The following is a 12854-nucleotide window of genomic DNA, read 5'->3' as shown; positions in this document are numbered from 1 at the left end:
TTCTTTCTTCCTTTACAAATACAGTTCTGTGAGGTAATTTGATCTTTCTTTGATGCTAAAAAATCTTGTAAACTCTGGGGTCATCACTTGAACATTAATTTTCTTTGAACAGTTATAGAATAACAAGGAAGAAAATTCTGATGATTTAAGAGCTCCTGTTACAAGGACCCTGCTTTAAAACGTTTTGAAATGAAAACAATTTCCTATAGCTTACAGTAATTAAAAAAACAAACAAACAATGTATTGGACCAGACCTGTGAACAGTAATGGTATCATAGGCATATCAACAGTGAAGCTGAAACATTGTGTTCTGTTCTTTGCATTATAGTAAGAGGTTACCACCTTTTGGAAGTTGGAGTTTTTTGATATCATGGTTTATGTTGGCTCACACGAAATTTGCCTTGATGTGGAAGGCCCTCTCAGTAGGGGTTATCAGACCTGTTTTTCTCAAAGGGAGCTGCTTATGTCCAGATGGAGCTTACTGTGAGAATGTGGTCATGATCACCTTTCCATCTGAATTTCATTCTCAAAAGATTATAATCATCTTGCCAGCAGCAAACTGATCAAAATTCCCCTGGAAATTTTATTTGATTGAAATTTGGTGTCATTTTCTATAGTATCCACTTCTAAAACCTTTTGCACAGTTAATAATGAAACAACTGTGTTGCCAAAAGTAAGTCAGAATGCCAAAGCCAATGGCATATAAGATGCTGACCAGCTGTTTCCTTTTTCCAGTAAGTACCGACCCTGAGGCTAAACAGGAAAACTGTTAGGATCAGGACTTTAGATTGGATGGGATTAACTTCCTGACTGAGATATGTGATGACGGCAAGACCTATAATTTTATTCCTGAATATATTCATGAGAAATGACAGCCAGGTTTTCAAATACACCAAAATAAGATAGAGAAACATATTTTTTTAAGTTTAAACATTTGAATTCTTTTGTTTTTCTTACTAGACAGTTTTCCCACATCAGAGAGAAAGTTAATACTTAATTTTGCTTTGGATTATTATTATTTTTTCTACAGGAGGACCAACTACTTAACAATACAGTATTGGCAGAGACAAAATACTATCTTGAAATCCCTAAAAGCTGCTGAAGAGGAGCTTTTCAGACAGAAAGTGGTAAATTACAAAATATTTCGGTTTGTGGACTGAAAAAACAGAAGCTGTGCTATGTTAGAAAGGAGAGGATTGGCCAGGCATGGTGGCTCACACCTGTAATCCCAGCAATTTGGGAGGTCAAGGTGGGTGGATCACCTGAGGTCAGGAGTTCGAGACCAGCCTGACCAATATGGTGAAACCCCATATGTCTCTACTAAAAATACAAAAATTACCTGGGAGTGGTGGCAGGAGCCTGTAATCCCAGCTACTCGGAAGGCTGAGACAGGAGAGTTGCTTGAACCCAAGAGGCAGAAGTGAGTGAGATGGTGCCACTGCACTGCAGCCTGGGTGACAGAACAAGATTCCGTCTCAAAAAAAAAGAAAAGGAAAAGAAAAAAAAAAAAAAGGAGAGGATCGTTGTGGAGTCAGAGTAGGTGGTGTTTCTAAATTCTCAATGCGTCTGATGCTGGAATAAATCCAGATCCAAGGCTCCTGGCACCAACTGGAGCCCTGGCAAGGTTGTGCCTCAATAACAGAAAATCTCATCATCTGAAGTTCTTCCTCTCTGAGATCAGTCTTAGAAGGCCTTGGGTAGCTGATAGTTCTAAATGTAATGCTAGGAAATAGTTTCCATTCAAGGATATACTTAAAAATGATCCTCTTATTGCATGGCAGAAGCAGGAGCAGGACCCAGCCTCCATTACTGGGCCCTGTTTCCAAGATCCAGTGAAGGCAGGGATATGACATCACTTCCCTTTCCTCTAATCCAGTGATCCTCAAACTTTAGTGCCCCTCAGAATCCCATGGGTGACTTGCTCAAACACATATTTCTGGACTCCACCCTCAGGGTCATGAGAATTTGCATTTATAACAAATTCTCAGGTGATGCTTCTGCCGCCCACCCTGGGGACCACACTTTCCCATTTTTTGTTGGGAATAATGTCAGAGACTCCAACCTAGCTCTTTCACTTCATCTGTTCCTTCTCTCCAACCCGGACTGATGAGAACATTCCCTCCTTGTTCAAAGCAGTGCTTGACAACCCAACTGTGTTGACTTTCTCCAGCCAGGGCCTTCATACCTCGCTCCCTATGACCACACAAAAAGGAATATCTCATAACCCAAAGAACATGGGCAGGTGTGGCTGAGAACATTTCTGTTTGGCATAATACCGGGTTGGGGCACAATATACTGCTGACTAATTAGACATTTTGCAAGACCACATGCCCCTAGCACCACAGAAACTCCACGGATCAGGGAACATGCCGTCTTGCCTCAGACGTGACTCCCCTAGACTAACATTTATAAAGCAGCTATTCTGCTTCTGCTCAGTGACCAGCTGGACTTCATTGTAGTTCACGCCACTCAAATAGTTTAAGCCAGACTTATGTCTCGCATCGAGACACTCCACACATCAGTGAGGCCTTAGAGTGGCTAACACAGATGGGATTAGAGCCACAGGAGAGGGGTAACCTATCCACTTGCATGTCCAGCTAGTCCTTGATCAGCTTACGTATTTCTGTGGCACATAATTGTCTGTGGTCAAAATGGTGTAGAGTGATAACTTCATAAGAATATGCCATTCCTTCCTGTAGCATTTTTTAATTCTTCCATTAAAACAACATACTCTTGCAGTTCAAAATGTTAAGAGGTAGGAAATGGTACAAGAAGAACTAAATGATTTCTTGCTATCACAGTCTATGCAATTACTTGCAGGGGCAAATTTTAAATAATAATGACAGAAATAATGACTAATCACACTGTTATACATGATATGAAGGAGAAACATAGCAGGCAATAAGAGCTTGTTACATAGGACCTGCTCCAGTCTGATCTCTAAGAAGGTGTCATTTGAGCAATATTCATTATATTTGTTCAACACTCATTCCATAGATCTACTAAACCTCCTCTCTGTGGGAAGCACAATTAAATCAGCTTCCAGTCTTTCTAGAGCAGAATTGTCAAAAAAAAAAAAAAAAAAAAAAAAAACAACAACAACAAAAACAACAAAAAAACTTTCTATGTGATAGATATTGTCTATAATTTCTACACTGTCCACTAAGCAGCTTCTAGCCATGTGAACCCATTGAGCACTTGAAATGCTATTAGTGTGACTAAGAAATTATTTGCATTTTCATATGTGGCTAATAGCCACCAAACTAGACAGTCCTTGCAAACTCTATGGTAACTAAAAAAAAAAAAAAAAAAAAAAAAAAAAAAATACGTATTTTTGTAAGAAAAAGATGTCAAGGCATAAAGATTACTAGAATGTGCGAAGTTTGGGAAACAGATGAAGACCTGATGCGGCAGAAAGCCAGATATTTAGTTCATATCCAACACATTTCCAGCCTTGCTTATTGTAACCTTCTGTTTCCTAACTATGTTACTCACATTTGTTTGAATCAACCCAACATATTTCTGCCAAGATCACTGCTCTCCCTTGCCATTTTGTCTGCCTCTTCATTTTCTTGCCCCATAATCTTATTTATCTTTTTTCCCCTCAATTGTAAATCTCTGTCTCTCTCTCCCTCTCCCTGTCTCTCTCTCTGTCTCTGTCTCTCTGTCTCTGTCCGTCTTTCTTTGCTATGAAAAATATTCACAGTCCTATATTGGCCTCCTTTGGACTTTGATATAGCCTCAGAATTTTATTTACTTCCTATATTTTCTTCTCAAGTTCCTGTACAAGAAAATTTCCTCATGCCAACAACTTTGATTCATTATTGACCATACTAACAATATTTTATACAAGTATAAATGTTTAATTTTTATCTATTAAATAAACAACCCAGTGAAGTTTGGAGAGTTCATTAGCCAACATTACACAGTCTGTATTTACTTATTTGTTCAAGTATTTGTTGTGTGTATCCTTTATAAAAATGTAAGCTCATTTAGGAAAAAAAAATCTCTGTGTTTATTTACTAATATCTTTTCATTGCCTAGCACAGTGTCTGACTTCGACCTAATGCTCAATAAATAAATATTTATTGTATAAATAAGTCACAAAATATACATCCTCTTGCTTTTTAGCAAAGAGCACAATCAATTGTACTTTCTAAGTCTCTTTGTGGAAATAATGTGTATGCTTAACTTTTTGCTCCTAATCACCAATTTTATGTAAATAATTTACTAAGAATCCCAATGTTAAATTCAATAAGCAGAAAGTCATTGGCCTGAGGCTGTCTCCTTACTTTGTGTTCCTACCTAAGGAACTGCAATGTAAATTAATACGTAAACAAATTGAAAACTTAACCTAGAAGTATAACAGTATAGCAGACAGCTCAGCCAATCACAAGTAGCCAAGATTCAGCCAATCACTTGCTGCCAACTCATCAGACCATGTTTAAAGAAAGGAAATAAGGAGCTGTAACCAACCAAGCTACAGTGGCCACCCCCATTTGCCTCAAAGGATACAGTCTAAGATCCCCAGTAGATACTACTGGACCCTCATTTGGAACATGTTTCTGTTCATGTCTTCTGCTCACAAATTTAAAGCCTTTTCTATCTCACCTAAGCACTTTTCACATACCGTGGCTGTAACTTTTACCCTTTGAGGTGTGACAGCAAAACTAACACAGATTTCTTTTTCCTTTTTCACAATTTCATAGACGGAAAATCCATTCTTATCGTAGATCTTTGTAACCTCAGCATATAATTTTTCTCCTTCCTTATTAAGTCAAGAACTTTCATCTTTTCATTTAAAGGAGGCACTTTACCACTTCTTTGGCGTGTCTGAATTGCCCCACTATTGTACTTTGGGCCAACATAAAGTAAAATAAGGATGACTTGAACACAAGCATTGCAATATCACAACAGTAGATCTGACACTGAAAGGGCTAATAGTGACTAACGGGCAAGTAGTGTAGACAGTGTGGGTATACTGGGCAGAGGAATGATTCACGTTCAGGTGAGATGGAACTGTATAGCACAGGAGTTTGTCACACTACTCAGAACAATGGGCAATTCAAAAAAAAGTATGAGTTATTTATTTTTGTAGTAGTCTATTTAACATTTTCAAAAGTTGGTTGACTGCTGACACCTGAAATGCTGGAAAGCAAAACTGCAGACAAGGGGACACTACTGTATTTTTGTAGTTGACTTCCATTTTCTGTCTATAAATACTTCCTGCCTGCATTGTGTCAGGGAGCTCACTGATACTCTCCTGGTTCTGAGTGCTGCCTAATTTGTGAATCATTCTTTGCTCAAATAAACTCTGCTAAATTTAAATAGTCAAATTTTTTCTTTTAACACCAGCATAAATCTTTTTTTCCAGTAGGAGAACGATAGTGATTTTTTAGCCACATAATCAATTATTTATTTACATTTATGTGGTGCATTTCAGAACTTCTTATTGCTGGTCACATTGGAACAGTAATGCTGCAGGAGGGAATGGAATACAGAATGAAAGATTATGATACCAGCTGATATGCGATACACGTTATGTCTTGATAAATTGAGTTTGAATCAAAAGGCAATTAAGTATTTTTGGCACCTTTAGAAATTTTTGAAAAGGGGATTCTGCAATAAATTGGTTGCATTTACTCCAAACAAAAAGTATCATTACGACAACAACAAAAAATAGCAAAACAGAGATAAATGCGTATTTAGCTTGCAGAACTGGGGCATGAGCAGTTTTAGTGATATTAGTGGTAGGCAAGCCTAGGTATGCTAGTATGTCTCTCTCCGTGCATTAAATCCAGAAAATAAAATCAGTCCCTCTTCTCTATGTTAAAATTTGGTTTTACTTTACAATAGTGATTCATTCAAGCATTTGTGAGATGGAGCATCCAAAAATGATCATGCATCTCAGAAAAGCAAAGCAAAGGGGAGGGTGGGAAGTTCCCCTGTGTCAGAGTCCCTGCTATCCATCACTACCAGGGACAGAGAGGAGATGGCCCTTTAATAGAAACTGGCTAATTTCTTCAGAAATATCTCATTAAGCCCGCCCTTCCTGAGTGGCTTCTCCATTAAAATTTGATAAATGAATTCTGCCATTGCCAATTCCAGCCTGTCCTTCTTTCCCTTAATGAAATGAAGATGCGTCATGCTGGCAAGCACTCCGCACACAGATAATTATTCATGGGATGCTAGAAGTGCTGTAGTCACCCAGCCCATCACTGCTCCACAGACACTGGAGATGGGACCTTCAGAAGCCTGAATGATTTTTGAATAGAGATTTATTTATATTTTACTCAGGGGGAAAAAAATCACATGGGTTGACATACTCCTCCTTTTAGCTTTTCCCCCATATGGATTTTTCCACCTCAGATCACAGTGTATGAGTGGGAGTCAGTATGCGTATAATATGTTTGGCACTTTTACTTACTGATTTAAAATATGTCAGTTTGATTAAAATTAATATTATTTTCAAGTTGAAATTGTTTTTAATAATATGCCTTTAGGAGAGGCTATATTTCATGATGCTATTGTCTTTTCAAACGTTAGTTTTAAGACCTATGTAGGCAAAGTATGTAGTACCCAACTATATAATTTATTTCTTCAAAGCCTCTGTTACTGCTGACAAGCCTTAACTATCTTTTAACTGGTGTTTTTCCATTGATTTGAACTTATGTTTTCTGTTACTGGGCATATCCCTGCTATTAGCCGAAGTTAGAAGGTTTGTTCTCATGTTTTAAAGTCTTTTATGTCTTCTCTTTTCTCAAATTATGCATAACTGAACCCGCTATTGTAAAAGGATCTGAAATTCACTCACACTAGTATATAAATAGATATCATCTCAAAATACTACCTCTATAAAGGGTATTTGCTACTTGCCAAAAAGCCAGCTTTTATTTTAATTTCTTAGGGTAAAATTACACACACACACACACACACTCACACACTGTCTCTCTCTCTCTCTCTTAAAGAAGGAACACCTATTTTGTTTGTTTATTTTAGTTTCTTTGCAGGGCTGCAGGCAGCCATCTTCTCTTTTTAAAACATACCTCTCACCAGTCTCCGAGAATAGCACTGAAAGACATCAAACCTCCAATTTTTAAAAAACTTATCACCAAGCAAAAGAAAACATTTATAAAGCAGTATTTTGATTGCCTGTTATATGCAGTTATTTGCTAATGGGATTACCATATTTGTAGATATTTTATTTGTTTTTATTCCTGAGAGTAAGGTAAATCATTATTTATTTTTGATAAGAGAACTAACTCAGATCCATTGTCATTTTGCATGTTTATATCAAATCTCAGGGGTATGCAGGGATTGTTATTTCTAAAATAAATATTCAGAAACGGAGGAACCAAGTGGCCAATTTCTAACCCTGTTGAAAAGTGACAGAGTGAGATGAGACTCCAAACCATGCTCTCAACTTCTTCAGAATTAGCAAGAAGCATATTACCAGAATGCAGGGCTTAATATCTCCGTACTTCATTTAAAAATCTAAAATAGCTCAATAGTGCTGAAGACAAACCAAGTTTGGATGGGAGATTAAGAGGTCAGATGAGAGTTGATAGCATATTAAGTAAACAAACCTTTTGACGAATCATATCTGGTACTTTATTTAGAAAATTAAACACATACTCAAAAATTTTCCATATAGATAAATCACACACTGCATGATGATCTCAAGCCAGCATTTTTCTTGTCACTTGGTACTTTAATAGCAGTAATCATAAATAATATTTAGGACAATGTCAGAAAACTAAAATTTTTGAGCAATTATTATTGATCTGTCACTATGCTTCCAATTTTATGTGATGCATTTCAGAACTTCTTATTGCTGGTCACATTGGAGCAATAATGTGGTGGGAGGGAATGGAATATACAATGAGAGATTATGATACCAGCTGATATGAATGTGATACACATTATGTCTTGACAAATTGAGTTTGAATCAAAAGGCAATTAAATATTTTTGGCATCATCTGCTTTCATTCTTGTAACACTTATGAAGTAACTTGCGCAAATTTACACACAGCTCAACTCTGGAAGAGCCAGGTTCCTGGGTCAGATCTCTCTGCCTTCTGCAACTGAGCTCTGAACCAGTTGACTGTATGTGCACGTGGAGTTTTTTTTCTGACTGGTCATGCAGTGTTTCATTTATATTTCATCTGTTAACCTCCTGCCTGAGGATCCTGTGTTTCTCCAGCGGCCCTCTAATAAACTAAGAATATTCACTCTAAATATTTCTCGGCAATAGAGTGCCATATGAGTCAAAATATATCTGAGAATTAGAAAGACTCTTCTGGTAGCACTTTGCTCTTTAAAACCTCGAGTGTCAACGAGTGCATTTGCCATCCTCTACAGCTGGCTTAGCTGGGAACTGATGGTAACTCAAGCTGCAGGACACTTCTGCTCAGTTTTGTGCAAGAGGGGAGCATCTGCTGGCTGATTAGCATGTCTGCACAAAAGAAAAAAAGAAAAAAAAAAAGAAAAGAAAAAGAAAAATGCCTTTTAAAAAAAGATCAGTAACCTAGACAAAAGACAAATGAAAAGGCCCAAGAACAGAGGGAAGCTACCAAGATTAGAATGTGTACAGCCGACTGAAAATTTCCCATATATTGTGTGAAAAGTGCTTTGCATGGAAATAGTTATAATCCATGCTCTCTGCAAAATGAGCACCATTGATTGCAGGCTGAGTGTTTGAGATTTAGTAGCAGCAAAGGAGCAATGAATCAGGTCCGCATGACTGTGTGTCCCTGTGATGCCCATATCTTTTGCATAATATAGAAAAGACATTTTTGTCTATGCCTAAAAGGTTGGGGCCTAGAGATTTCTGGCATTCTCCAATGAAGCTGGTCCAATTAAAGGCAAAAGGGAACCTTCCGATCTGAAACCTTTTCTCTTTCCCTCTTGGTTCAGGTATCTTTATGACAGGCCTGGGCCTTTCTGATCTTTAACCTAGCAAAGGTCCTTATTCTATTATTATTACTACTACTATTATTATTATTATCATCATCATCATCCCTGACTAACTTTTTCTTTCAGTTGCTGTGTATATGTTGACTTGTTTGAGATATGTCTTCCCCACAGGAATGTATGGCTCTGACATTTTCAGTATTTTATTTCCCTAAGTGTATCCCAGCCCTGAGCATATTGCCTGGCACATGCCACGCTCAGTAAATATCTGTAGAATCAGGCTTTAAATTATGTCTTAACTGACAATAAGTCAAAGACTCTATCCTTTCTGACCTGCAAATTCTTTATTGTAAAATGAGAATATTAGATCATAGGTTTTTGTGAGGAATAAGTATATGTTGGAAATTTTGCTTATCCCACAGCATAAAATAAACACTTGGTAAATAGTAGTTGTAAGAGCATTATTTTGGAAATAATTCTTAAACTTCCCTATACTGATCCTTGCCATTCTAGACTCTGGCTACTTCAAGGAACATTCTCAATACGGCACAAAAAAGGAGCAAAAACTAGTATTATATAACAATCAACATTTACAAATGTTATATTATTTATTCTTTACAACTGCACTGTAAGGTAAATAACTTTATATATGTTTAAAGACTTGTGATGAGGAAAACTGAAGTTCAGGGAAGTTAATTGACTTGTGGTAGATCACACAAATAAAAAACAGCAGATCTGGGTTTTAACTCACGTTTAGACTCTGAGCCTTTGAAGTACCCATCCTTTCTGTTGCACTTTATTGCCTGTACTGGATCAGAGAAACAGACTTCTTTATTTATAAGCTATCAGAGATATTTTGGGGTGTTACTCTGTCAGCTTGCAGGGGAGCATTTCCTCCTACACTTGGGGCTAATTTATGCGCTGGCATTTGTGACCATATTGTTCTTGAGTAGGAATGGAAATTGGCTCAATCCATCAGCCAGAAGCAGGTCTTCCTTTAACAGCTGATTCCATGACTTGTCACATTTTCAAACTCCTCTGGGTGTCATGAAGGGGGTGGATGAGCATTTTATTTAAAAATATGAAGAAGAGGGCTGTTATTCCTACAGCCTTACAAGATTATGGTTTACTGAAGGGTAATATTTACTTCCCCTAATTTTGTACCAAACAGAATTGACTAAATTTTTACATTTAGGAGAATGAAATATCTAAGACTGACACTTAAAAGGAATAATTTGGCACATGAGTACGAATGGCAGTGAATCATTTTGGACACACATTGCTGGTATTAGCCTCATGAGAAATGACTGTCGCCACAATCACAAACACATTTATGCCATTAGTATGAGGGGGGAAATGGGACATTTTTCTTCACTAATGCTTTTAACTCTGATTCATAATGCCCATCCTTTTTCTTCTTCCAGATCACTCTCCAAAGAATGGCTGACTACACTGAATTTCTACTTCTAGCAAGCAACTTCATTGTTGAAATTTATTTTCTTAGGGTTTGATTTATTTAAGAAAGTAAAATGAATGACACTGAATTGTGTTAATATTTATTATCAGTGAAAAATAATATTGAACTTCTCCAAAGACAAAATGAAATTGAATAATAAAATAAAACAAAACTTAGTTTCAGGTATTAAGTGGGAAGATAAAAATGGGAACCATGAAATAAACTCTTTGTTCTCTCAAATATCATATACCTTAAAATATAAAAGTTACACAATAGTTTAGGATTAGTAATACATCCAGAAGCAAAGATTCTGTCTCTTGTTGATGCCAGAGGACAATCTTAAATAACTTTAAATTCTAAGACCAACTGATAATTCAGAAGACACAGCTCATCTGTTCCACTATAAGAATTTATAGAAATGATGTGGGAATTTCGTGTTATTTATTATTTTTAAAAGAGCAGACTTTCTACCTCAGTGGTTTCAAGGTGACATGAATTAGCAAACGGAACACTTGAATCCAAATCTTACCTCAGTTTCTAAAACTGATGACTTTGGACAAATCATGTAATGTTTTGAAGAAACAAAATGATCAAAGTCCTCTTCTATCCATCAAATGATAAATTATTATTTTAAAGTTATTAATATAAATTTACTTTGTAGTCATTGAAAAGATGGAGAATTCATTTTAACAAATACATTGAATACTTTGCCAAGGTGTTTAATGTGTTTATCTTTTGGGAAAAGTACAGAGATACAACAAGAAATATTTTTGTATCATTAGCAATTCCCCATCCCAGTTCCCAAACTAAGACCTTTCATTGTGGTATCATAAACCCAAGATGTGGGAATATATAGTAAAAGTTTCTTTCATCATAATATTAATATTAGCTATTAAAGCTACCATGAAAATTCTAGCTGAACACATTGTTACTTTATTTTTTACTCTAAATTTTACTATATATTCCGTTTTATTCATTTTATGTTATGAATTTATTGATGGTGGGGAGGGTTTTATATAAATACCCTCAGGTTTTAGAAGACTTCTATAAATGAGAGGTAAGACTATCTTCTGGGGTTCAGGATAACAAGCAAGTTGCAATGATACTGTTCCTATAAAATGAAATGGGAATCTGACATTACTCACCTAAATTGAATTTCCTTGGAAAATTCAAATACTTTTAAAAGGGAGAAAACATGTTCACTGCCGATCTTCTGGATTTGCATTCATCCAATCAAATTACTTCATTTGAGATAACATCATGATAAAATATTATCAAAAGATTTGTGTCTCTTGCTTGGAAAATAAATGGTTCCCTTGTGAGGTAGCAACAGGAAACATCCCCTGATGAAGCTCCAATCCACTGACATTATATCTGGGGGTGAACTTGCTGGAGATTAATACGAGTCTTCGTCATGTTAAACTTTTCCCTGGGATTGCTATAGGGAGTTTAGGTGCATAACCTACAATGTGCAGTGCTGAAGCCCAAAGCACAAGCAAATGACTTGTCCAAAACATTATACATATGGGATGAAGTAAATATTGCCATAAAAATCCCATCAAAACCACAAACTCAGTCTATTGATAATAAAGGAAGCAATGAGATGTGTTGTGCTGTCTGTCAGCCCTTGGATACAATTCTTATGGATGCAGTTGTCTCTCTCCTGCAAGAAATCAGATTTAACCCTATCATACAATACTTTTAGTTGTACTGAGAAGTTTTATTGAATATTTCCTTTCCACATATCCTAGGCTGAGACACAGAAACGTGATTTGAAAATGTACATTCTTCCCAGGTTTGAAAAATGCAGTTCATATTTCAGCTCCTGTGCTTCTTAGCTGAGTAACATTTGACAGAGTTCCTTTACCAACCTTGAGGTTCAGCTTCTTTATCTGTGAAATGGGGATAATCAGATAATCGTGCCTTATCTACTTTACTTAGTTGTTTGTTAAAGAATAAACTAGTTATGAGTGTGAAAGCTCTTTGTAAGTTGTAAAGCAATGTTTAAACATTCATTTGTAAAAGGAAACTATCTCATTAAAAAGAATAAGCTCAGTGTAGTGTTGCACCTATAGTCTCAGCTATGTGGGAGCAGAGGATTGCTTGAGCCTGAAAGTTCAAATCCAGCCTGGGCAACATAGTGAGACCTCCATCTCTTAAAAAAAAAAAAAAAAAAAAAAAAAAGAGAGAAGAAGAATGACAAGATTTAAAAAGGTTAAGGAGAATACCTACTATGTAATCAATGTGCAAAGATCAGAGCTGGGGTATGGGAGTTGGAAATATAAATATATGAGTATCTGGATGATGCTAAATAGTCAGGTTAAAAAAATACTAAAATTATGACTCAATGTTTTATATGTATCTGGATCATTGAACTTTGGGTGAATAGGCTCAGCTGGAAAACTTGGGTCAAGTTGTTCCAAAATAGGAATGGAAGTATGAAGATTCTGAATAGTTTGGGGGGGTTTATAAAATAGAGGATGAC

This window comes from Theropithecus gelada, chromosome 7b (assembly GCF_003255815.1).
Source record: "Theropithecus gelada isolate Dixy chromosome 7b, Tgel_1.0, whole genome shotgun sequence".
Lineage (NCBI taxonomy): Eukaryota > Metazoa > Chordata > Mammalia > Primates > Cercopithecidae > Theropithecus > Theropithecus gelada.
Note: the sequence above shows the minus strand (reverse complement) of the source record.